The following is a 24,505-nucleotide window of genomic DNA, read 5'->3' as shown; positions in this document are numbered from 1 at the left end:
TGTAAAGAGGTTATTCAGGTCCACCATCAATGGGATAATCCCCCTCTTTGGGTGGGATAGCTCCCTTATTGATGGGATAAGTTCCCCTTAATAGAGATACATGAACCAACTGGAGGCGCATCCAATTCATCAAACCGACCTCTAGAAAGTTCTAGAAGTAACCACAAGTAACTTTTTTAAGATGAAACTCGCGCATTTTTCCTTTTACAGAAGGACGCACCTGTCCCTTAACATACAGAGCGTCCAAGGACGCACCTTTTGTGAACATGGTCAGCGTCCCCGCAGGTAAGGCTAGAGAGAACCTGCGACCCCAGAGATAAACATATTTTTTACAAGACTTTCTCTCTTCTTTGAGTTTGAGATGGATAACAGAGGCATAAGACTTGCCTAAGAGGGTAGCATGACTGTTGATTTGAGCCATACTAACTGTAAGTAGTCAAGGTGACATTTTTTAGTGTAACAGATTGCCTGGAATAGATTTAGGGTTTTGTAATTCTAGGAAGGGTGAAGCGCTTTATCATTTCAAGGATTGTCTTGTGGATGGCCTGGTTGGAACCTGCAATTTTCAACACAAAATACATGTATAAGATTATATCATCACTGAGGTAGGCATTCCCATACTCAGATTCAAAACTTTAACTAATGGACTAACTATTCTGATACAGGAATGATCTTGCAGTACATCATTTTTATAGACTTTTGTAGACACAGTATGGACGCAGCCATCTGTTTATGATTAGTCTACATAGATAATGAATACAAAACTCCTCGCAGCCTGGATGGTAGAAACTAGATCCAGGGTCTTCACTTCTACTTCCCGAATTGGTACGATTCTAGCCATGTGATTAAATGATTCGATGTCGAACATGTTAGAAACCACTTGATTACCAGTCGATGATGTAAACTGTTAACAAGCGTGAGAGAAACCACCAGTAATGTCAATGGTTCTCAAAGTACCAAGCACAACCCATGAAATGTGAATAGATGTTTTGATGTCGAACACTTCACGGAATCCTTTGATCGAAAGTCAATGATGTAAACTGACGTCAAAGGCGAGAAACCTGCCATTGATGCATGCAGACTTCAAGGTGCTTTCGATTCCTAAGTCATCTTTCTAGATAATGTGTCGATGTCGATAGAAAGCGACCCGTTGCAGGCAAGCCCACAACACGAAATCATTGTTCAAGTTGAAGAAATTGCTGTAAGGACTGACTCAGGGATGGTCAAATGGATGACAAGTATTTTGCATATGAAAGTTTTTGCTTGCAGACCTCTTGAACACATAACGACACGACAGATGGCTTGGTGACGAATAACTCAAAGTTAATCCCCGGAACCCGGTTAAAGACTTTCAAAGTGGTTTGGTCAACTGTGAGGTAAAAGATTTCCCAACCCAGGTGAATGAAAAGTGTCGTGTTCAAGAGTGGTAATAAAGTTTCTTTTGAGATAAAAGGTAACAAATAGGCTCATTCTTCTCTCTTTTCCCCCACCATTTCTGGCAAGTACCTCTTTATTTTTAACAAGCTTGAGGAGGATAACATATGCTTGATTATAAGCTCATCCTTCAGACGAGTCCAACCTAGTTTAAATTCGAACCCTAGGAAGGAGTGGTTCGTTCCTGTTTGTAATTGAACAGGTCCTTTACTGTAAAAGTTTAACGAGTCCAGTATAGGAGAAACTCGGCGTTTTTCATTTTTAGAGAGTCTGAAAAAACAAAAGGAGACTCCACGTTGAACTTTTTCGTATATTTGTGTCCCTCAAGCCCGAAAAAGTATAAAATAATACCTGGGGGAACCGCTTGATCTTGCGACCAAGGAGTACTTTCATAATAGTGTCGTCGACCTGAAAAGTAAAAAGCGATCAAGGACACGTCGTTTTATTTCCTTATCGAGTTCGAAACGACAAAAACCCGACAATCTTTTCCTGATTTTACGGTCAGAAAAGAGCTAAAAGGGGACCGTCTTTTAATTCCGTTTTAACGAGTGTAAAAGAAACGCTCGGCGATCTTTTCATGTTTTAGGAGTCAGAAAAGGGCTTAAAAGATGACTCTGATATTTTTATTTGTGAAAAATTACAATTTCCCTCGAAATCCCTTTGTCCTGCACAAAAGCGACACATTACTCATACATGTTTAAAATAGGCAAAAATACATCGAAAAACATCTTTTCATGGTAAAAAATGAACTAATTCATCCAAAAAACCTATAAAAAGACCTTTTATCATGTCATTTTTACCGTTTGACTTTGGAGGTTGAAAAAGGAGCTTTTGACAAGAAACTTCCCGTGGTTGCTGCGGAAAATCTGACCGTCGGAATCGAACGCCGTTTCATCCAGGTATTTTACACATCCTACTCTGCATTTCTATCCGTTTAGAATTAATTTTTAGGTCTTAGTTTCATTTTTTGGGGGGGTTTTGGTTTTGGAATGCGCCTCTCGGCGGACGCAGGTGCCCTTCGGGTGACCTGCGTCCCCCGACTTTTTCTCATACGGGAAAAAGGTCGGAAGATGCAGCCCGCCTTTAGGCCAGCTGCGTCCGGGCGCCCTGTGCTACAAAGCCGGGGTGCGTCTTTCGAGAAGTGCGCATTTCAAAACCCCAACTCCCTCAAAAAACCACCAAAAATTCCCAAATCAATTTCTAATTGCTATTTTTGATATGCAGGGCATTAATCATGTTAGACTGGAGAGAAAGAGAGCATGTAGAGGAAGATGAAGCTGCAATAAATCACCAACCTTCTCTGGATGCCCTAAGAGCATGCGGATTATACAAATATTGGACCATACCGGGCATGAGGGGCCAGGTAAGATTCTTGGAATGGCTGGTTGAGCGATGGAACGTTCAAGAACAATGCTTTTACATAGGAGGGCACCAGCTCGAGATAGAGCCCTCGGATGTATACTTTCTCACTGGCTTGCCAAACAGAGGCGAGCAACTCAATCTTGCGGGGACTAGGCCGGGTGGCCAATCCCTTGATAGTCTCCGCGACGAGTGGTGCACACCTGGGGCTCACCATTCAAAAGGCATAGAGATAAAACACATCACTTTACCGGAACTCAAAGTCATAGCGTTCACGGTTACCAGAATTTGCGGCGCGGCCGCCTTACACATTGCTTCCGGATCCCAAATGCGGATGGCAATTGACTGTTACCAAGGCACCATTTTCAACTGGTGTGAAGCTGTGTCGGCTCATATGAAGAGCCAACTGACCAAGGCAAAGAACGGACGACTAAAGACTTTTGGATATGGGCCTATAGTCGTGAGCTTTGCCTTGGAGAGAGTTCCAATGTTGATCCCTCAGCAACTCACTGTTGATATCTTGGGTCCTCGGGAGCCAAAGCTGATACGATGGGTTGCGGTGATGGCCCGGCATCCTGACGAGGGTGCGACAGTGGTTCGATTCTCAGATAGTTACTTTCACTGGTTAGAGGACCAGGTTTTTTCGATACAGGACTTTTCATATGCCGGAATGGATTTCAGAGGTGATCCGGACATGGTTCTTCCACAGGGAGAACAATGGGACGACAGAGGTACTTTTATTTTCACAAGTTTTCTAATTATGTATTTTTTTATTTTTCATATATATCGTCTCAAAACTAACAGTAAAATTTTCAAAATGCAGATGTTGGTCCACAGCGTCCAGCCAACCTCCGGCCTTTTGATAGACTACATCCAGCTGCACCGGTACCGGCCCCACAGGACGCGGCAGCAGAAGTACTAGCTGAGTTGGAGCATGATCTAGAGCGTCTCACGGCAGATATACCTGAGACTACTATGGACGACATTCCTATCAGGCTTCAGCGCTTCGTAGTCGCGGTCCCTGGACCGTTTAGGAGATTTTTGCGTAAGGTAGCCCGCGCAGTGGTGTCATACAGAGAGCACCACCAGTGATTGACTAGTCACTTTTGTAGTCACATGTGACATTTTGACTTTTTGTACTATCATTTTGCCGATCATAAGGTGTTTTCAACCTATGATCGAAGACGATGTATATATTTTTTGACACACTTCTATCTATATATATCACTATTACCGGCTTATCTTGTTTAACATATGTGATGAAATGTTTTTAAATTTACTTGCATGATTATCGTAAATGTCTGTCCAACATTCGAGAAGCAATTGCATCTGCTAATGTATTCAAAGACCTTGGAATATGTTGATATTCAATGTAATCAAATTCACGTTCCAAGAGACGCACTCTCAAAAACAACCTTAATAACACAGGATTCCTAATGGCATAAACTCTATTAAGCTGTAATACAACAAGTTCAGAATCTAACCTCACTATCAAACGTCGAATTCCAAATGAAATAGATTCGGATAATAATTCAATCACTGCACTGTATTCTGCAATGTTGTTCGTTGTTTGACCGAGGCTTACCCCATGCATAGAAACTAACTCGTCAGAGGGCGAATAGATAACCCAAGCTGCGGAAGAGATGTTCCGTGTACTACGACAAGCACCATCAGCAAATCCAATATATGTTTGGAGAGGCGTCGACATCTGCAATATCAAGAGTAAAACCAAGATAAGCCAGAATAACGACGAAAAACCACACTCTCTAAGCTAAGCACACTGACTAAACTAACACACTTGCTAGCTAGAAAGAAAATCTAACCTATCTAAAAATTTCTCCATTCCCATCATTTAAGCATAATACCTCTTTAGGTAAAGTCCATTTCTGGGTTTACCCAAAGAGTCCCCATCAAAGTCAACTAGCTCATAAGCCCCTTTTGCTAGCTTTCGCTTTACAATGTAGGGCCCATGCCACATGGGAACGAATTTTCCGGCACCTAGCTTATCGTTAGCTTGATCATATAATAGTACTAGGTCTCCTTCCGAAAAACTTCGAGGGGTTACATTTCTATCATACTGAGCTTTCATTCGTTTCGCGTGAGTCTCGATTGCCAATGTAGCGTCACGTCGAGTCTCATCTAATTTAGCCAAGTACAATAAACGTGTTTCCTCTTCGGAAGTAGCTGGAAGTAATTCGACAGCCATTTGAAGTGATGGGATTTCGCATTCAATGGGTAACACAGCTTCTAAGCCATAAACTAGCTGGAAAGGAGTGAACCCTGTTGAATTTTTCACTGAGGTTCGGTATGCCCATAGCGCTGAAAATAACATGTTGTGCCAATTCGACCGATGAACACCAATGGTTCGTCGGATCATGGTAACTAGAACTTTGTTGATAGACTCAACCAAACCGTTGGCTTGCGGATAATAAGGAGTAGAGCTATCGTGGCGCAAACCAAGCTGGCTTGTAAGCTCAGTCATCATGACATTTCGAAAATGGCTCCCATGGTCAGTAATGATTGCTTGTGGGACACCAAACCTAGTTATGATATGATTGAATACGAAAACTGCAGCTGTTTTGCCGCTTGCGTCGAATGTAGGCATCGCCTCGGCCCACTTAGTAAAATAATCAACCGCAAGGATGATATACGCATGCCCCCGGCCGAGTGAGGGTTACAAGTAATAAAGTCGATACCCCATTTGGCGAATGGACCAACGGCAATTATAGGGTGGAGAGGAGCAGGTGGAGCGCGCATCTTGCGATCAAACACTTGACAGTTGTGGCACTTTCTGACTGCAATGATACAATCTTTAAACATAGACGGCCAGAAATAACCAGCGCGCAACACCTTCTGAGCTGTGGCATACCCAGACATATGACCGCCACATGCTCCAGAGTGACAATCATTCAAAACCCTCTCAGCCTCTTCGTGAGTTAAACAACGTCGAAAAACTAAGTCTGCCCCCGGCGATAAAGTGTATCTCCAATAATTTTGTATGGCTGGGATTGAAACCGAATTTTTCGACGTTCCGCTTTGGAAGCTTCAGGCCGAAAGGTTTGGGTTTGGAGATAAATGATTATATCCCCGTACCACGGATCTACAGTACTGATAAGAAACAAAGATTCGTCCGCAATGGACTCCTCTGCCACAGTCTCTGTGTCAGCACTCGGGAAATCACACATCAATTCCGCAAAAACTAAGGATTTCTTAGACTTGGACTTCTCGAACTCCAAGTCGAACTCTTGCAGGATAACAATCCATTTAGAGTACTTGCCCCCTAGCAGTTGTTTTGTCAAAATATAAATCATAGGGTTGCAATCCGAAATAACTGTAGTTTTGCGGAGAAGAATGTAGTGACGGAAACGCTGGACAGCTTGAACGGCTGCCAGGGCCAATTTCTCCACATGCGAATATTTTAGCTCAGTTGGATTCAAGGTCCTACTAAGATAATATATCACATGCTCCGCTCCGAATTCATCTTCTTGAACTAACACCATTCCAATGGTGGAATGCGAAGCTGCGAGGTATAAGAAGTAGTCTTGGTTGTAGTTGGGAGGATGCAATAACGGTGCATGGGTCAACGCGTGTTTAAGTGCATCAAAAGATTGTTGGGCAATCTCGTCCCAAAAGAATTGTGCATTCTGTTTCAACAACCGTGTAAAACCTTTAGTGACCTCGGCGTAGTTTGGGATGAATCGGCGTAAAAAGTTCGCTTTCCCTTGCAAACTTTGGAGTTGGCGCAAACTCGAAGGAGGAGGCAATTTGATGATAGCCTCGACTTTCGAGGGATCGACGCGAATGCCGGCTTTTGAAACAACAAATCCCAGCAATCGACCTGTTTCTATACAGAAAACACACTTGTGGGGATTCAACCGAATTCGATAATGCCTACACCTCATAAAGATTGCTCGTAGGTGGACAAGGTGATCAGCTCGATGTAAAGAATGAGCAGGCAAATCATCGAGATAGGGTTGCACAATGTGCTTGATGTCATGAAATGCATAAGACATCGCCCGTTGAAAAGTGGCCCCGGCATTCTTAAGCCCAAAAGGTAACTTGCAATAAGCAAATGTCCCCCATGGACAAATGAATGCCGTTTTTGGTTGGTCGGCAGGTAGAATATTGATTTGATTATAGCCCGAAAAACCATCCATGAAGGAAAACATTTCACTTCCGGCACAATCATCAATAATTTGATCGATATAAGGCGTAGGATAGTTGTCTTTTGGACAAGCTCGATTTATATCCCTATAGTCGATACAGATTCTTATTGTTCCTTGTTTCTTGTTGACCGGAACAATATTCGATACCCAATCCGTTAACGGGATCGGATAAATGAAACCTGCTTTCAACAGCTTTTCGACTTCTGCTTTAATCGCAGCCGCTTTTCGAGGGTGAATTTGACGCAACCGTTGCCGGACGGGTTTAGCATCCGGGTAGGTCTTTATTTCATGAATAACAATGGCAGGATCAATTCCCGGCATTTCCTCGTAAGACCAGGCAAACACGTCGCGGAATTCTTGGAATAGGGCCTTGTAAGTTTGGATTTCTTCTTCAGTACATGCGGCACCTATATGAATGTTTTCCTCGATTCCGGGCTTCACTGAAATATCAATGGGAATAGTACGAGAAATATTCCCTAAATTCAACTCTGAATCAGAATGTTTCGTTGGATCCTGAGCGTCTTTGACATATTCAGCGGTAAAGATAGATGAAAAATCATTTTCAAATGCATCATCCTTAGGTAAAAACGAAGATCTGTGATGGAGATCTTCCCATGGTAGATCGTCTACACTTAGGATTTCGCGAAGTTGTTCGTCAGATGACACGACTTCGGGAAACGTTATCCGTTCTAAGGGTGAGGTGAAAAGTGACTCTTCACTGACCACATTCATTTGGTCGACTTCGGTTGAATGAAAGTCAGTAAAAGACATGAGAGCTTCATAAGCAATTTCATATGGACTCAAAGGCATAACATCACCGAGTGAGTCTATCTCAGAGTCAGATGGGACGAACCAAGGATCGTCATAAATAATGTTTTCTGATGTGATCATATGAATGGTTGCAAACCAAGGAATCCTTAACTAAACCTACACCAACGTCCCTATAAGGGATTGTCGTTTTACCAACATGCTGGATACTTTCTGAAGAGGTTGGGTCGGATGAAAAGTATGTCAGCTGATCAATAGTCACGATCTTACCGTTATGTGGAAACTTAATTACTCTGAAGACCGATGAAACGACCGCTGTCATAGCATATGACCAACTTCGACCCAAAAGAAGGTTGTAGTCTAGAGGGGCATCAACCACTTCCACATCCAGACTAACGGTTTTACCTTCAACCCCTATAGGCAATTCTTGTAGAATACCAAACGGACGGAACCCACGGCCATCAAAGGCCTTAAGGATGGTGGGGGATTGGTTCAACGAAGGAGAACCAAGCGATCTCCAACATTGAATCGACATAATACACGTAGAAGCTCCCTCATCAATCACAGTCCGATGAATAGGCCTGTTTTTGACTATCACTGGAATTTGGAAAGCCATTTGATGGGGGAGACGTGGTGTACTATTTTCTAGATCAAAGATCATTAGGTTCGGGTCCTGAACATCGACAGCTCCGATAGCCGACAAAAGCAATTTCGTTGTGCTGGGCATGATTGCAGCACTTCGAGTGCCGACATTGCTGAAGGTGAAACAGCTAAGTCTTCAACAATGTTGTAATTCTGGGCTGCTCTCGCATGTGGATTGAAAGCAGACCTTCGAAGTACACCCTTGGCGGGCGGCTTAATCACTAAGTCTGGGTTAGGTTTTTCGATCTGTAGTGGATCGGAACCAGGAGCTGAGGTTGATGGGTTAGAGTGAGAAGATTCTGCTTCCTTGCCATCAACAGGAGCCTTACTACCATAATCTTGCGATCGAGTCGCAATCCTCACATGAGACATCATCAAAATGGGTTCTTCACTGGCATTCGAAGAAGAACCTATCATCTTATTCTCCTGCTCTGGAAATGGATTTTTTAACACAGCAGGAGTGGGAGAACCTTTGACTATTTTTACAACCTCGGCCCGATGAGGGCAATCTCTCGTAAAATGATCCTCTTCACAAATAAGACAAGGATATCGAGGTTTGCGTTTTTCGTCATTGGTTTCCGACTTTTCAGTTTTCTCCTTTGGAGCCTTGTCTGCTTTAGCCTTCTTCTTTCCTTTCTTCTTTCCACCGTTTTTTGATTTGGCCGTAGATGACTCTACAGCGTGAATGTCGGCGGTAAGTTCAGGAGGAGAAGACTCTCCTGTCGGAGAATCAGGCAAAGTGATAATTGGAGTATTGGAGGCCTTGGAAGACTTCTTCTTACTCTTCGTAGTCACGATACCAATCATACCATCAGCGGCATGAGATCCCGAAGGAGCAGCAGCGATTTGATTCGACTTTGGAAGATCCGGAATCTTCTCGTGTAACGTACCCGACTGAGTGTAAACTAAGTCAAGGTATTGTGCCTGAGCAATGACTTGCTCCTCAGTAACTACTCCGGCCTTAGCGACATCTTCAGTAATCTTCGGTAATAATGATTTGACAAACCATTCAGCTAAGATTTGGTCCGGGATAAAAACTTTCACTAATCTCCTTCGACGTCTCCACTCATGAATGTGATCAGAAATATACGTGGACGTCGATTGTTTTAGTGAAGTTAATAACTCCGTGCCGTTATCGTATCTGACCGGCAACTGAAAGTGAGTTAAGAACGAGGTAGCTAACTGGCTAAAGTTGTAAAAAGAGGCCCGTGGTAACTCAATGTACCACTTGGCCGCGAGACCAATGAGTGTACGCTGGAAAAGACGTAAGCGGATGGAATCATCTGAGATAGAATTCGAAGCACACCAGAGGTGGTAAGTCATCACATGATTGGACGGATCCTCTCCAGACTTACCTTCGAACTTGGGTATATCACTGGGCAACTTATTTGGCATTGGCGGCCAGAACTGAAGATATTGAATTGGATCGTTCGTTAGGCGCGTCAAGTCGGGTAAATCCAAAGTTGCAATAAACGGTAACTGCCGGTTAGGATCTCTAAAACTCTGGGTCACAATACCAGCCCCAGGAGGAGGATATCCAGGATAACTAGGAACAGGAGTCGCATTTGGGATATTATATCCTCCTGGAAAACCAGGATTAACCGGACCGTACTGGGGTTGTTGAGGTTGTTGATAAGTGTACCCAGGATACGGTTGATACTGGTAAACCGGTTGTTGGACAGCTTGCCCAGGTTGGTACTGTCCCTGGTACGGAGGTTGAACAAATTGAGGTTGAGTAGTCACAACCGTACTTATACCAGGCTGACCTACAGGCATCTGGACCGTGGTTTGAATCGTAGATCCAGACAACGGTAAAGATGTCTGAGGTGTGGTAACAGGGACAGTAGAAACTGGAGCCGTCGATACTCCAGAAGTAAGTATGGTAGATGTAGCGGTAGTTGCAGCAGCCGTTTGAGATGGAGTACTAGGTGCAATTGCCGGCTGAGTAACTACCGAAGCTACAGAAGTTTGAACATTGGCTGGACAGGTTGCGGTTGCTGGGTTGGACCAGAAACTACGGGTTGTCCAGCTTGAGGAAGCATCTGTACACTTGGCTGCAACACCTGTTGACCCTGTGAGGGATCCCACACTAACATTCCAGGGTACTGACCCGTAACAGGTTGAGGGTACTGAGATCCATAACCAGATTGAGGGTAGGATTGATAATTGTAAGGTGCAGTTCCCATACTTGGAACATATGACTGACCTTGAGGCGGTTGATAACCTTGACCTGAGTATTGACCTTGAGGTTGATAACCTTGAGGTAAATACTGATACTGGGGTTGACCTTGACCTTGAGGTTGGTACCCTTGAGGTTGATAACTTTGGGGTTGATACCCTTGAGGTTGCCATCCTTGAGGTTGATATTGATACTGAGGTTGACCTTGGGGTACATATTGAGGCTGAGGTTGACCTTGAGGTAAGTATTGCACCATAGGTACATACTGACTTTGAGGTTGCCCCCCAGACACGATTTGTGTACCTTGAGGTTGCCCCCCAGGCGTTAACTGCGGTTGCCCCCCAGGCGGTAATTGGCCACCTTGAGGTTGGGAAACGGGAACTGAACCTGACATCATGTAAATGTCTCCTACACCCAATGGTATATTACCACTGTTTCCAGCAAATAACCCATGATCAATGGGTTGAGGAGATGCCCCCGCAAAGGTACCAGAAAGTGACTGATACCCAGTGGGAACAGAAGGACCGCCGTGTAAAAAAGATTCAGGACTTTGTGTAAACACGGACGACTGACCAGACATATTTACAGGAGTATGAATACCTCCAGGTGGAAAAGGAGTACGAGGTGTGGAAAAACCGACTGAGTTGTCTAAAAAATTGGTTAACGCAAGGTACCAAGAAGTACTTCTAGGAGGACTGTAAAAGATGGATTCACGCTCCCTTAGATCAATAGTAAGTTGACCTTCAAGGTGAGAGACACCTATATCTTCTTCTGGAGCAAGTTCTTCTATAGCAATCAAACCAGAAGGTAGATTTTCGGTGATAATTCTTTCTATTCTCGGTGAATCAGGGACACTAGAAGTTGGAGTAACAGGTTCGGAAATTTCAGGTTCTTCGCCTGTTTCACTGGCAGATGAAAAACTACCAGCAAGCTCGGAAACTGTAACAGTTTCGGGATTGTAACCTGTTTCTAAACTTTGGTAATCTGGATGGACTACCAAGGAAGATTCTCCTTCTTCAGGTGAACCTACTCTACTGTCACTAGGAGGAGTTACAAGGACCTTTAACCCTTCTAAATTACCCGGGTCGTCTCGAGGAGGGGATCCCCTAAGTCTACGGGATCTTCTCAACAATTCGGCCACAGAAACAACTTCAGGAGACTGGCCCCGAAGTCTACGGGACTGTCTCGGTAATTCCGCCACAATTAAAGATTTTTAACTACAACACACGAAAACAAAGTAAAAAATTTCAAATCAAACCACCTAAAGTCTTCTAAAGAAGCAAACAAATTTGAAGCACACGCCTAAATAATCTAGAGCGTCAAACCAAACACAAACAGTAGTCTTCTGACCAAAAGCGCTAGTTGGTGATTAGGCCCAACCTCGCAGGATTCAGTACAGAAATGGCGGGTGGAACAGTTACCCCGGCAACCTGCTTAATGAATAGACCGGCACAAGTTCCTCCACTTTAACCGTCTCGAAGTGAAGTGAACCCCCCGGAAAATCCAAGTGAGTATAACCGACGTCTGCTCCAGGTACAGTGGGACCTTCCCTCCACCGTCACCTCGGTAGAACCCTAAAGATTATGGTCACTAAAGTTACCAATCACAACAATTACACCTGGGGGAACAGTCTAAACTCCGACAGCACGCAAGGGCAGAGTAACAAGCTCAATCCCCTTACCGGCTCCTTGACAACAATCCAAGGTTTACCGATAAGTGACCCCTGGCTCCTCGACAATGGTTAATCCGAGGTTTACCGTTTGTAATACGTACTGTCTGGCGTCGTTCCCAACGAGGGAGGAATGATCCCCTCACTGGTTCGGACACGAGCTCGTGCTTCTCCTTTAAGAGGAGCTTTCCCAGAGTATAACTGAAACAATTGGATTTAATCTACTCAAGATAAACTATCTGTTTGGTTTTGTAGTCTTGGAGAGTTAAGTACTCACCTACTCCAAGACCCTAGCCTAAGCTATGTTGGTGTTTCAGAGCCCTAGAAAAATAAAAATTACTAGATTGATTTTAATTTAAGCGTTACTTTTAAGGTTGTTTCTTAAGTCAAAAGGTGATGGAAGTGAAACCAGTGGTGTGTTGACTCGACTCGAAACCACTACAAAATGCACCTAGAATGATTTACCCACTACTTTACTTTTTCGATGAATTGCTTAACTAAAAAGTTGAGAGAATGCAATCTTTATAAAAGCAACTTCTTAATTGAAGACAATCAAAGAAACAATTCGTTTGTCTTTTCCAAGCATAAAAAACATGACCGCTCTTTACATGCACGAAAAAACTCTTTTTCTTTTTCAAAAACAAAAAGCTACTTGAAACAAGACTTTTAAAGAAGATGTTTTTGTATTTTTCTTTTAATAAAGCAAATAAATCTAATATAACCAAAAATCAATCTTAACAACTATTAAAATCTATGAAAATGCACTCATAAGCAAACTAAAAGGTAAATTTACTCTAAGCAATCTTAACGAGGCCAAAACCAACAATGATTATTCTAAGGTGTTTTACTTGATCACAATCAAATCAAGGACTAGCTTATTGCAGAACCAAAAACTAGTCAAAACAAAACTCTAATCTTTTTGTTCTTTTGTAAAATGGAAATCAACACTTTATAAACAAGTAATTCGAAATTTGACCCAAAACAACTTAAATGGCAAGCTGCTCACACAAGGAGACTTTACGACAGGCCCGACTTCTAAGAAGGCTGACTAACCAGAGAGATCTAAGGCTGGACAACTTTCTACCGTCAAAGTCACTACAGGACCTATTGAAAAATCAAACCCTAGGCCTAAACTTCGTTGAAATCCACTAAAACACTCAAAGCTCACAAAACAAGTTCAGGTGAAAATTCTTGACAGGGTACTAAAGGATCTGGGTAGAAAACACTAAGAAAAATCAAAATCTAAAAGCAATTAAAGCAAAAAATGGAATTTTCCTAAATTTTACAGGAAGACGCAGGCAACCCGTTACAACAGGTGCGGGCCCGCTCTGTGCAAACGGCAACAGCGCGTCCAAAGACGCACTGTGCAGTACTCAGAGGGTGCGTCCTTCTGGAAAAGTTGAGAAAAACCAAATCTAACTAAATCTAAAGCTAAGCCACCCAAATACTAATTCTCACAGTCAAAAACCAGAAAATAAAAGTGATTTTCACAGAGCAAAGTTCACACAAAGGAAAAGACTCTCTCATTAATGGATTCCCCAGTGGAGTCGCCAATTTGTCGTGGCGGAAAAAGTCGTTTGTGCGGACACAACTGACCTCCCTAGGAGTCTAAACTCTCTAGCGACAAACAAGACAAAATGGAGTGATCTTTCTCTAAATATACCTTTTAAAACATGAAAACTACAAGTGTTTAGGCTTACCTTATTCCAAAACGCTGTTGTTGTAGTCTGTCCTTGCCGATCCGGATGAGCTCCTCCTTCACATCAATTCCTGCAACCACAAACAATCAAACAATTACCAAGCACTTGCATTTCATATAATAAAACATATATTTAACATGCAGACCAAGGAACACATGAAATAACTCATTAACACAAGCTATTGAGAAAAATAAACCAGTTTGTATTAATAACGAAACAAAGAAAATCTTACAACCTGGCCTTGGTGTTGTGCAAGTTCCTCCCAGGGTCCATCAAGGGTTTTCCTCTACTTTGACAAAGCTCACCCACTTCCAAGTAGAATCAAGCAAAGACAATCTCTCCTCACAAGGTTCTAAATGGGAGTCCTAATTCCTGCAGCATTTACCCAAAGAAAATGTATAGCTCCAACCTCCCCTCCTTCTGGCTCAATGTCTTTATTTATAGTGTTGTAAAGAGGTTATTCAGGTCCACCATCAATGGGATAATCCCCCTCTTTGGGTGGGATAGCTCCCTTATTGATGGGATAAGTTCCCCCTTAATAGAGATACATGAACCAACTGGAGGCGCATCCAATTCATCAAACCGACCTCTAGAAAGTTCTAGAAGTAACCACAAGTAACTTTTTTAAGATGAAACTCGCGCATTTTGCCTTTTACAGAAGGACGCACCTGTCCCTTAACATACAGAGCGTCCAAGGACGCACCTTTTGTGAACATGGTCAGCGTCCCCGCAGGTAAGGCTAGAGAGAACCTGCGACCCCAGAGATAAACATATTTTTTACAAGACTTTCTCTCTTCTTTGAGTTTGAGATGGATAACAGAGGCATAAGACTTGCCTAAGAGGGTAGCATGACTGTTGATTTGAGCCATACTAACTGTAAGTAGTCAAGGTGACATTTTTTAGTGTAACAACTTGGTGTCAAACACCATGCAAAATCTTTCAGTCGAAGACCATTGATGTAAACCTGTCGCCGGAAGTGAGAAACTTTCCATTGATGCATGGAAGCTTCAAAGTACTAAAGGGTTGTACCTAGGTCAACTTCTTGGATAATGAGCTGATGTTGAAAAGAAGTGACTCATCGTAGGAGGGCCTTAATGAATCCCACATCTACGACATGGAACGGAGCAAATGATTTTGGAGGTGAAAACGATTTGATGATACAGGGTTCAGGGTGGCTGTCATGAAAGAATGGAGTGTGAATGTATTGCAGCGGATAAGACACAGGTGAATTCTCTGAGCGACTTCTCTTGAACATACCAGCAACACTGACATGGATTGGTACCATTAACCCCAAATATGGATGGTGTGATGGACCAGTGGTGATATGAACAGTGAACGTAACAACCCAACCCGACTCGGATGCGGAGTGAAAGTGTCATGTTCAAGAGCGACTTGCTACCAATAAAGTTTCTTCAAGTTTTCTTCCCAATTTTTCCCCAGTCATTGCTAACCAGTACCTCTATATTTTTATCAAGCTTGAGGAGGATAACATATGCTTGTTCTATAATTTTCCCTTTGGGCAAACCCGTCGCTATGTTTTCATGAGCCTAGCGACAGTGAAACTCGTTCTTGTCTATTTGGACAAGTTTGTCACTATTGATTTTAACGAGTTTAACGACAATGATAACTCGGTACTTTTTCAATTTTAGAGAGTCTAAAAAGGGACATAAAGGAAACTCTAATAATCCTTTTTCGTCATATAATCCCTTAAGTCCGAAAAAGTGTAAAGTAATACGAAAGGGATGAATTTTTGGTAATTTTAATGAGCCGAACAAGACAAGCTCTCGATCTTTTTGTGTAATAATCCCTCAGGTCCAAAAAGATTAAAATTTAGAGGAGAGATAGCACTTCTGGTTGCTTTAACGAGCTGGAGAGGCCAATCTCTTGGCAATCTTTTCATATTTTATGAGTCAGGTGAAAAGAGCTTAAAGGAGACTCGATTTTGAGGAACGAGTGATAATTTCGAGTAGCAGCTAATTCCAAGTAAGGTTTGGAATTTTCCAGTCATGGCAGTGTCACAAGGATGGCTAACAAGATCACTCTTCACATGTGTTCGTCAAAAAGGGGAAAACAATCAAATGGAGGTGAACGATCGACTAAAACAGAGTGGAGGTGATGATGAGAACAAGACTAGGGCTCAAAAGCTGATGATAATGCATTCACAATGGTTATTTACCGGAAATTGGTTCATTTTTTAATGAGCTTAAACTCTGGGGGAAACATTTTCTCATTGCTTAGGTTTAATTTTTAACGAGCTTGAACTCCACATAAAAACTGCTCGTAGCTAGGTTTATCTTTTAATGAGCTTGAACCCTGTGGTAACACTGCTCATAATAAGTTTTCACGCCCCCACAATAATCACGCAAATCGAGGTGCATGGCCCCCAAGCATCATTGCATTCAACACAGTGGTTGGAATGAAGGTTTACCTTTGAGATCTTTGAAAGACTCGACTTGGATTTTACGAGATCGTAGTCAAAGACTCGATTTGGAAAGGGAGTTGTTTCATTTTTTAATGAGGTTGACACAAGATAGTAACTATCCTCAGAATTCACCATATTTACAGTATTTGATAGAAAATAAAAAACTGAAGGATGATTAAGGTTGTCAGAATAATCTTCGTGGTAATCTGGAAGATGGGAACAATGGTGGTAATCTTCCCATGGTGCCTCTCCTATCATCTTTTACTGAATGATTCCTTCGTCTGTAGAATGTACATGCAACCAAGGATCTGAAGAGGTGCCATATTCCTTAGACCTATCTATCCAAACACTCGATGATCATTGATTTTGGTTTGCCCCCCAGGCCAAGAAAATTGATTGCTACAAAATTTCTAAAATGGCGATGATCCATGCTGTCATAATGTTCAGGAATCTTATAAATTTAGAAGATATCATATTGCAGGTTACCACCATGGCCACTTCTGCTAGATTGTTTGGAGGTGGTAGGGAAAAAGTACCCAACTGTTACAGGGAAAAGTGTCTATGCAGAACGACTAATCCCACTAAGGTTGGTAGCTAACTTAGAAACAAACAAAGTAAAACTAATTTCGTTTTCCTTTATGAAAGATAGATGAGAGAAGAATAAAGGAGACCAACCTCTGTTTTGTGCTTGGTTCCTTGCTCGATTCCTCTCTCTTCTGATAGTCCTTTTCAACTTGCTTTCTTGTATACCCAGCTTCACAGAGTACCTGTAGAATAATAGAAGCATAAAACTATATGAGAACATGGATCTATTATCATAAACAATCTAGGATCAGATGTAAATAGACCATAGAAATGCATAAAACATAAATCACACAAGAGTATGGAGGAAAACTTGAATAACTTTATTGATAATGAAGAAAGAGCCAAGAGAGTTACAACCAATCATTCTGACCTAGCATCATCCTCTCAGCAAGTGAGCCCTTCTTCACCTCATGAAAAGCTTAGATCACCCAACACTATGATGTTGCCTCAAGAAACCAACAACAATTTCTTACAAGATGCAAAATTCCAGCCTCTGGATCTCTGAGATGAGGGATCCATATATAGCTGTCTGCAAGGGAGGTGAGTCAGCTTTTGAGATTTGATTAGTGTCTTCCCTCTAATAGTTCTTTCTTCCACTTGGAGATTGATGATCTCTTACTCATCCCTGGTCGAATTCAGAGAGGCAAGTGTCACAGGAGAAGTTTCTGGAAGATTCCATGCTTCTCCACCTCGTGGATTGACACTGCCATTTTTCTCTTCTCACCCATCGCACCCCATAAAAGTGCTTTTTGAAATGCAACACACCTACTGTGTGTATTTAGGTGAGATGCAATGCACTTTGCCTATGGAGTAGGTGAAATGGTCCAGTTTTGACCAATTCTGAGCAGTTTTTCATGGAGAACTTCTGGGAGAGGCTATAATCAGTTGACCTTGTTCTTTTAGGGGTTCGAACAACACTTTTAGGGACTCAGGAGCCCTTATTTTATGGACATTTATGCTTGTGGTTGTAGTGCCCAAAAATGTCTAAAACAGTTGCCCCTTAAAGCATGAGGTCGTTAATCTTTTTTGATGTCGGGTGAAATGCTTTATCATGAGGATCCGAAGTTCTTTCAAGCTGGAAGGAGACCTGTAATAAGATACAATACAATACATTATCTTCATAATATTTTCATGATCTGGCTGACGCGGGCATTCCCATGCTCAGCTTTATAAATTCATTTTCATGTACATAGGACAGACAATCGTCTGAGTGTAGACTGACGATTCTAGTAGAGCCATCATCCCTTAGATTGGATGATTATCTGTGCATAAATGATGTACATTGGATGTCTTTATTTTCCTGAATATATATCGCAGCTCGGATGGATGAAACTAGATCCGGGGTCTTCAATCTCGTTTGTTCTTCACTCAAAGTACAAGTCGATCTATGTGAGAGATGTTCTGGAGTTGAACATGGAAAGACATCGCCTGATTACCAGCCAATGATGTAAGCTGTTAACAGGTGCGAGAGGAATCACCGATAATGATAATGATCCTCAAGGTACTGTAGTACAATTCATGTGGTGTGAATAAGGGACTTGGTGTTGAACACCACGCAAAATATTCCGGTCGAAGGCCATTGATGTAAACCTGTTGCTAGAAGTGAGAAACTTGCCATTGAGGCATGCAAGCTTCAAAGTACTGAAATGGGTGTTCCTAAATCGACTTCTTAGATAATGAGCTGATGTCGACAAGAAGCGATCCATCACAGGAGGTCCTTAATGAATCCCACATCAATGACACGGAACAGATCAAATTATTTTAATGGAGGTGAAAATGATCTGGTGATATAAGGTTCAGGGTGGCGGTCATGAAAGAATGGAGCGTAAATGTATTGCAACAGGTGAGACATAGGTGAATTCTCTGAGTGACTTCTCTTGAACATATCAGTGACACTGACATGATGGATTGGTAGCATTAACCCCAAATGTGGATGGTGTGATGTGACCATGGTGACGTGACTGGTGAATGAAACAACCCAACACGACTTGGATGCGGAGTGAAAGTGTCATGTTCAAGAGCGACTTGCTACCAACAAAGTTTCTTCAAGTTTTCTTCCCAAATTTTCCCCAGTCATTGTTGACTAGTACCTCTTTATTTTTTTCAAGCTTGAGGAGGATAACATATTATTGTTCTATAATTTTCCCTTCGGGAAAACCCATCGCTATGTTTTAACGAGCCTAGCGATAGTGAAACTCATTCTTGTTTGTTATGGACAAGTTTGTCGCTATTAGGTTTTAACGAGTTTAATGACAAAGATAACTCGGTAGTTTTCAATTTTAGAGAGTCTGAAAAGGGACGTAAAGGAAACTCCAAAAATCCTTTTTCGTCATCTAATCCCTTAGTTATGAAAAAGTATAAAACAATACAAAAGGGATGAATTTTCAGTACTTTTAACGAGCCGAACAAAACAAGCGCTCGATCTTTTTGTGTAATAATCCCTCGGGTCCAAAAAGATTAAAATATAAAGGATGGATAGCACTTCCGGTCACTTTAACGAGCTGGAGAGGCCAATGGCTCAGCAATCTTTTCATATTTTACGAGTCAGCTGAAAAGAGCTTAAAGGAGACTCGTTTTTTGAGGAACGAGTGATAAATTCGGGTAGCAGTTGATTCCAGGTAAGGTTTGGAATTTCCCAATCATGGTAGTGTTACAAGGATGGCTAATAGAATCACTCTTCGTAGCTGTTCCTCAAAACGGGTAAACAATCAAGTGGAGGTGAATGACCGACCAATACAAAGTGGAGGTGATGATGAGAACATGACCAAGGCTTCAAAGGCTGATGTACTACATTCACGATGGTTATTTACCAGAAATTGGTTCATTTTTTAATGAGCTTAAACGTTGGGGGAAACATTTGCTCATTTCTTATGTTTATTTTTTAGCGAGCATGAAGTCCGCATTAAAACTGCTCAATTAATCCAGTCGTATAATAAGAATGTCTCATATATAAAAAAGACATTATTTCAAAGCTTTGCCCCACATCCTTTCTTTATGCAAGTTAGGAAACGAACAATCGTACGAGTTTAAAGGGTTAGAGGACCTACAAATTTAAAAAATAAATGGTCGCTCTTCGCTTGCATGACAAAAGGTTTGCATGCCCCCAAGTATAGAGACATAGAGTTTCAAGGTTACCCCGCAATTTCGCAGACAAAACATTTGTTTTGCCAAAAAGGTCTACCTCTTTCAGGTTACCAAAGATTGTTCTATTTGTAGCACAAACAAAACACTTCTTTGGCGATGTCTACCGAAATAGACAAAGGTGAATGGCATAGACGCCTCCACTCACATAACTCTGATGAGGGAATCTTGTTCCAGTCCAACCCCCTTTTCCAATTTCGGACGGGAGTGTCTGACTAGTCATATATCTCTCATGGAAACCTACCTTATACCTGGAGTTTTCCTGCCGAAGCAGACTGGGGTGCATGCCCCCTGGGTTTCAGTCATGTCCCCCGAATTACTCGCACTCATCAGGTGGATGCACTGGGGATTGATGAGACATTCCTTGCATGAAAAGACCATTCAGGGATGGTATGTGACTATTTACTATGCGTGAAACGGGGAATGAAAGCTGGTCTACGAGCTTGACCACTCTTCCTTCGTGCGGAAAACACATTACTCTAAAGAGTGATGAGACAATGGCTCCCATGCAATAAATATAGTCTTGCCCAAGGAGTAGATTATAATCCAGGGGTCCTTGGACTACCATTACGTTCATTTGAATGGTTTTCCCTCTTAATTTTATGGGCACATTGGGAAGGATCCCTAACGGTCGACTAGTTCCTTTGTCAAAGCCTGTTGGATTTCTCATCTCAGGCAAAAGCGATGGCGAACCAAGCGCTTTCCAAGCAGTCAAGGAAAGGATACTCATAGAAGCCCCTTCATCTATGTTGGTACCGACCATAACCATTCTATGTATTTGAGCAATGATTCAGAATGGTATACTAGCCGGTAAACGGGGTCTACTTAGTAGATTCCAGTCAAAGGAAACAACTAGGTTGCTTGGAGGTGGGACCGAATAGACGATTAGGTACGACTCTGACGAACTTCCTTCCTACGGTAAAGGAATGGGTAAATTGCCCCCATGTTCATAGGAGTCTGTGCTTACAAAAATAATTTGTACGGTGTCATCCTTGTTCTCTCTGGTGACTGTATCATATGAAGATGGAACCTCTGAAGGCAAGATCGGGTCAACTGACGCCTCGACCTTTTGAATTTCGTCTGGTATGGATTCAGATGGTTTTTATTCAGTGATAGATACTTCGGCCAAGAACCTAGGCGTGTCAGCCGGATTGTCAACTAGTGACGGACTCTGCAAGAGTTTCTTATATCCAGGAGGAAGTCGTAACGATGAAACCGGACGATCGTCCAAAACTCTTTTAGCCTCATCTAAGAAGGGACAATGGTGTACGGCGTGATCGTCTTCACACAGTTTACAAGGAAATTTGCTTTTTCCTTTTTGTCCAGGGGCTTCACTTTCACTAGTCGACAGTGTATTTTCAACATGATCATCAGAGGTTGACGACACCGGGTTGTGAAAACGAGGAGACCAGTCCCTTAAGATCTGATGGATGCAAGGAAAATCTCTATGAAAGTAGTCTCCCTTGCAAATGACACATGGCGATTTAGGCCTGGTCGGTGCAGTGTGTGGATTTTCGCTAGATGACACTTAGTTACCCCTTTTCACCTTTGGCTCCTTCTTCTTCTTCTCTTTCTTCTTCTTTTCCTTCTTCTTCTCAGGTACTTGATTTTTGGCTTTACCAGCCGCATCAATCAAAGAGGAAGGAGGAGGGGAAGAATTGGATGAAGTAGAGGGTTGGGGGGTAACTCTGGAATTGTCTAGTTGTTGACTCGATTGTTCAGGAACCGCAGTGTTCTGAACGACTAAGGTTGAGAAAAGCCATACGGGCAAATCGATTGTCAATCCTAGAAGTGACAATGGGGCCATATGGGGTGCACCAACATCTCTCGAAGAGGAGAAGGGAATAGGATTTCCTCCAAGGGGAACTCCTTGGTTGGTGGAGTCCATTTTCCTCAAACTAAGACCAACGTAGGAAAGGTAATGATTATTCTGTTTAAAATAAATTTTAGACGCTTTGACGCAACTTATTTTTTCAATTTTAAAGAGTCGAGAAAAAACAAAAGATGACTCTAGTCACCTTTGATTTTTAATGAGCCTGAAGTGACAAGTGCTCAGATGGACCTTTTATGTTAAGGAGTTTGAAAAGGAACAAAAGGGACTGCTCTAGAAATCTAGGCAGAGGGATTACCAAACCAATCGCAAAACTGCAGAATACTTTTTACAGTACGACAATCAATCTTCCCGAATGTTGTGTTCAGTGCATTGCGATCGATAGGGCGGCAGACACAACTTCCTATGGATAAAGGATTAAGCCTATTGTGGTCTCCCAAAATATACTCGATGGTACATGGGAGCACAAGTTCGTATTGGCACTTATCATCTCAAAGTGGAGGAATCATCCAACCAACAGTGAAAACAACAGTTACCAGGCTTTACGATGCCAGAATACGTCTCTAGCCTAGACTTCTAGATGTTGTGCATTAGGTTCCAAATCGTTTTTAGATTCATTAAATTTATTTTATAGTTGATATTTCTTAAGAAATTTTCCTTTCAGGTTCACCGCGTGATGTAGATGTACAATTCCTAAAATGTAATCTAAGATGATAAACAGTCGTTTTATCTTCTTTGTGCAATGAAAACCCTAGCTACTAAGGAAAGAGAGACATTATTCTTTCACAAAGAGCATAGAGCACACACTATATGCACTGTCCTAAATCAAACCAATCAAACAGTCTAAATGCAAATGCACATGCATGTATTTGTTTTTAGCCTTCTTAATATGTGAATGATAAAAATAAAGCTAATGCGCTAATCTGAATTATTTTTCAAAGCGACAATTACTAACAAGTTTCTTTTCAAAATCAAAATGAAGAAAATGACAACACTTTGCGATTTGGAAATGAAAACTTGCTTTTGACACTAGAAAAACTACTAATTTAGATCGAATACAATAGTAACAGGGCAATCGACTATCAAGAACAATCAGATTCTCTTCTATGACTGGAAATGACACTTGTGACACTTTCAAATCAAGAAACTACAGTACAATTACGTTACTTCTTTGTAAAGGAGAACTAAAAATGACTAAAAAAATACATAAAAACATTTACAGTTCTTTGCACAACGGAGGTAGAATAACAACAAGAAAAGGGGTTTCAAACAGAGGTGTACTGACTACAGGCAGCAAAACTCTTGAATAGATCTGAAAAGAGTGAACACAGAAACCAAAATTTAGGAACAATGCCTAGTCTGATCAGCGCACCTGTAACACAGTGAAACTGAAATGCAACGCACCTACTACACTCGAGAAGTGCACTGAATTTGATATTCACATAACAGACAGTGCGCTGGACCAGGGAAGAGACTTTAATTGGGTTCCAGGTCACAATTTGCAGTTTAGTTCAGGGATTTTGGCTGAGCAAGTGGTAATCAGTAAATCAATCACAGGGGTAGATCTAAGGAGGTTACTAGAGCCACCACGAGGGCAATTAGAAAGATTGTAAATCAATTGTTTAATTCATAAACAAAACCCATAGATTGACTAAAGAAGAGTTGATCTACTTTGCACTTGCATAGCAAATGCAGTTCGAAGGCTAGCTGGCTTGACTTCAAGCTCCATTTGTAAGTTTATAAAGTAAACAAATGTAGATAAACAATCAATCTATTCGCTCCCCAGCGGAGTCACCATTTTGTTATAGGGAAAAGTGTCTATGCAGAACTGCTGTTGACACCTAATCCTCAACGGATGGGTGAACTGGAACGTGAACAGTCATCAAGAAGATGAACTTTCCATCTCCTTCTTGTATATAATCAATAGTTCTCTAATGAAATTAGATATCAGTTTTTCTTCCGCTCATTCTGGAGTTATCCTGGCCTGACATGGTATCAGAGTGCAGGTCCCAGATTCCTTGTAACTCCTCTCCCTGAAACGTTTGCCTGGCCATAACGCCTCTGCCTGCCTAAACGTCTGTCTCTCTGCGCATTGATTACCTCTGAACGTTTGTCTGGCTCCACCTCAGACCGCCTCTGCCGTTGGCTCTACGCTCCGACGCCGACTTGCAGCTCGTTGTTCTCAGGACGAAATGGTTTGGAAACACCGCCATTCATATCAACGGTATGATACGACTACTGGCATCGACATGTCTCTTAGGTAATTTCATGCCAGATTTTGAGCAACTTTTAGCTTGTTTCGGGGCTTGTCCGAGCGCTCAAGAGAGACATAGCGTTGTTTTCAACTACAACATAAAGGATTTTACTTATTGTTTTGAGTAGCGCAAGTAAGCTTTGGTGCATTTTAAGAAGACTGTGTTGGGTAGTGAGAAGAAGGTTGTGGGTAATATTCGGTGATTAGATATTGCGACTATTTTATAGTTTTAATAACTTCTCAGAGTGTTATCTTTAAAACCCCAGATTTCTTCAAGACAGGACCAAGAATACTATTGTTTGGATATTTTATAGTTTTAATGACTTCTCAAGCGTTTATTTGCAGTTTTAATGAT

Source organism: Pinus tabuliformis, chromosome 2_1, assembly GCF_031772625.1.
Source record: "Pinus tabuliformis cultivar Carrire ecotype Pingquan chromosome 2_1, CPIR1, whole genome shotgun sequence".
NCBI classification, from domain to species: Eukaryota; Viridiplantae; Streptophyta; class Pinopsida; order Pinales; family Pinaceae; genus Pinus; species Pinus tabuliformis.
Note: the sequence above shows the minus strand (reverse complement) of the source record.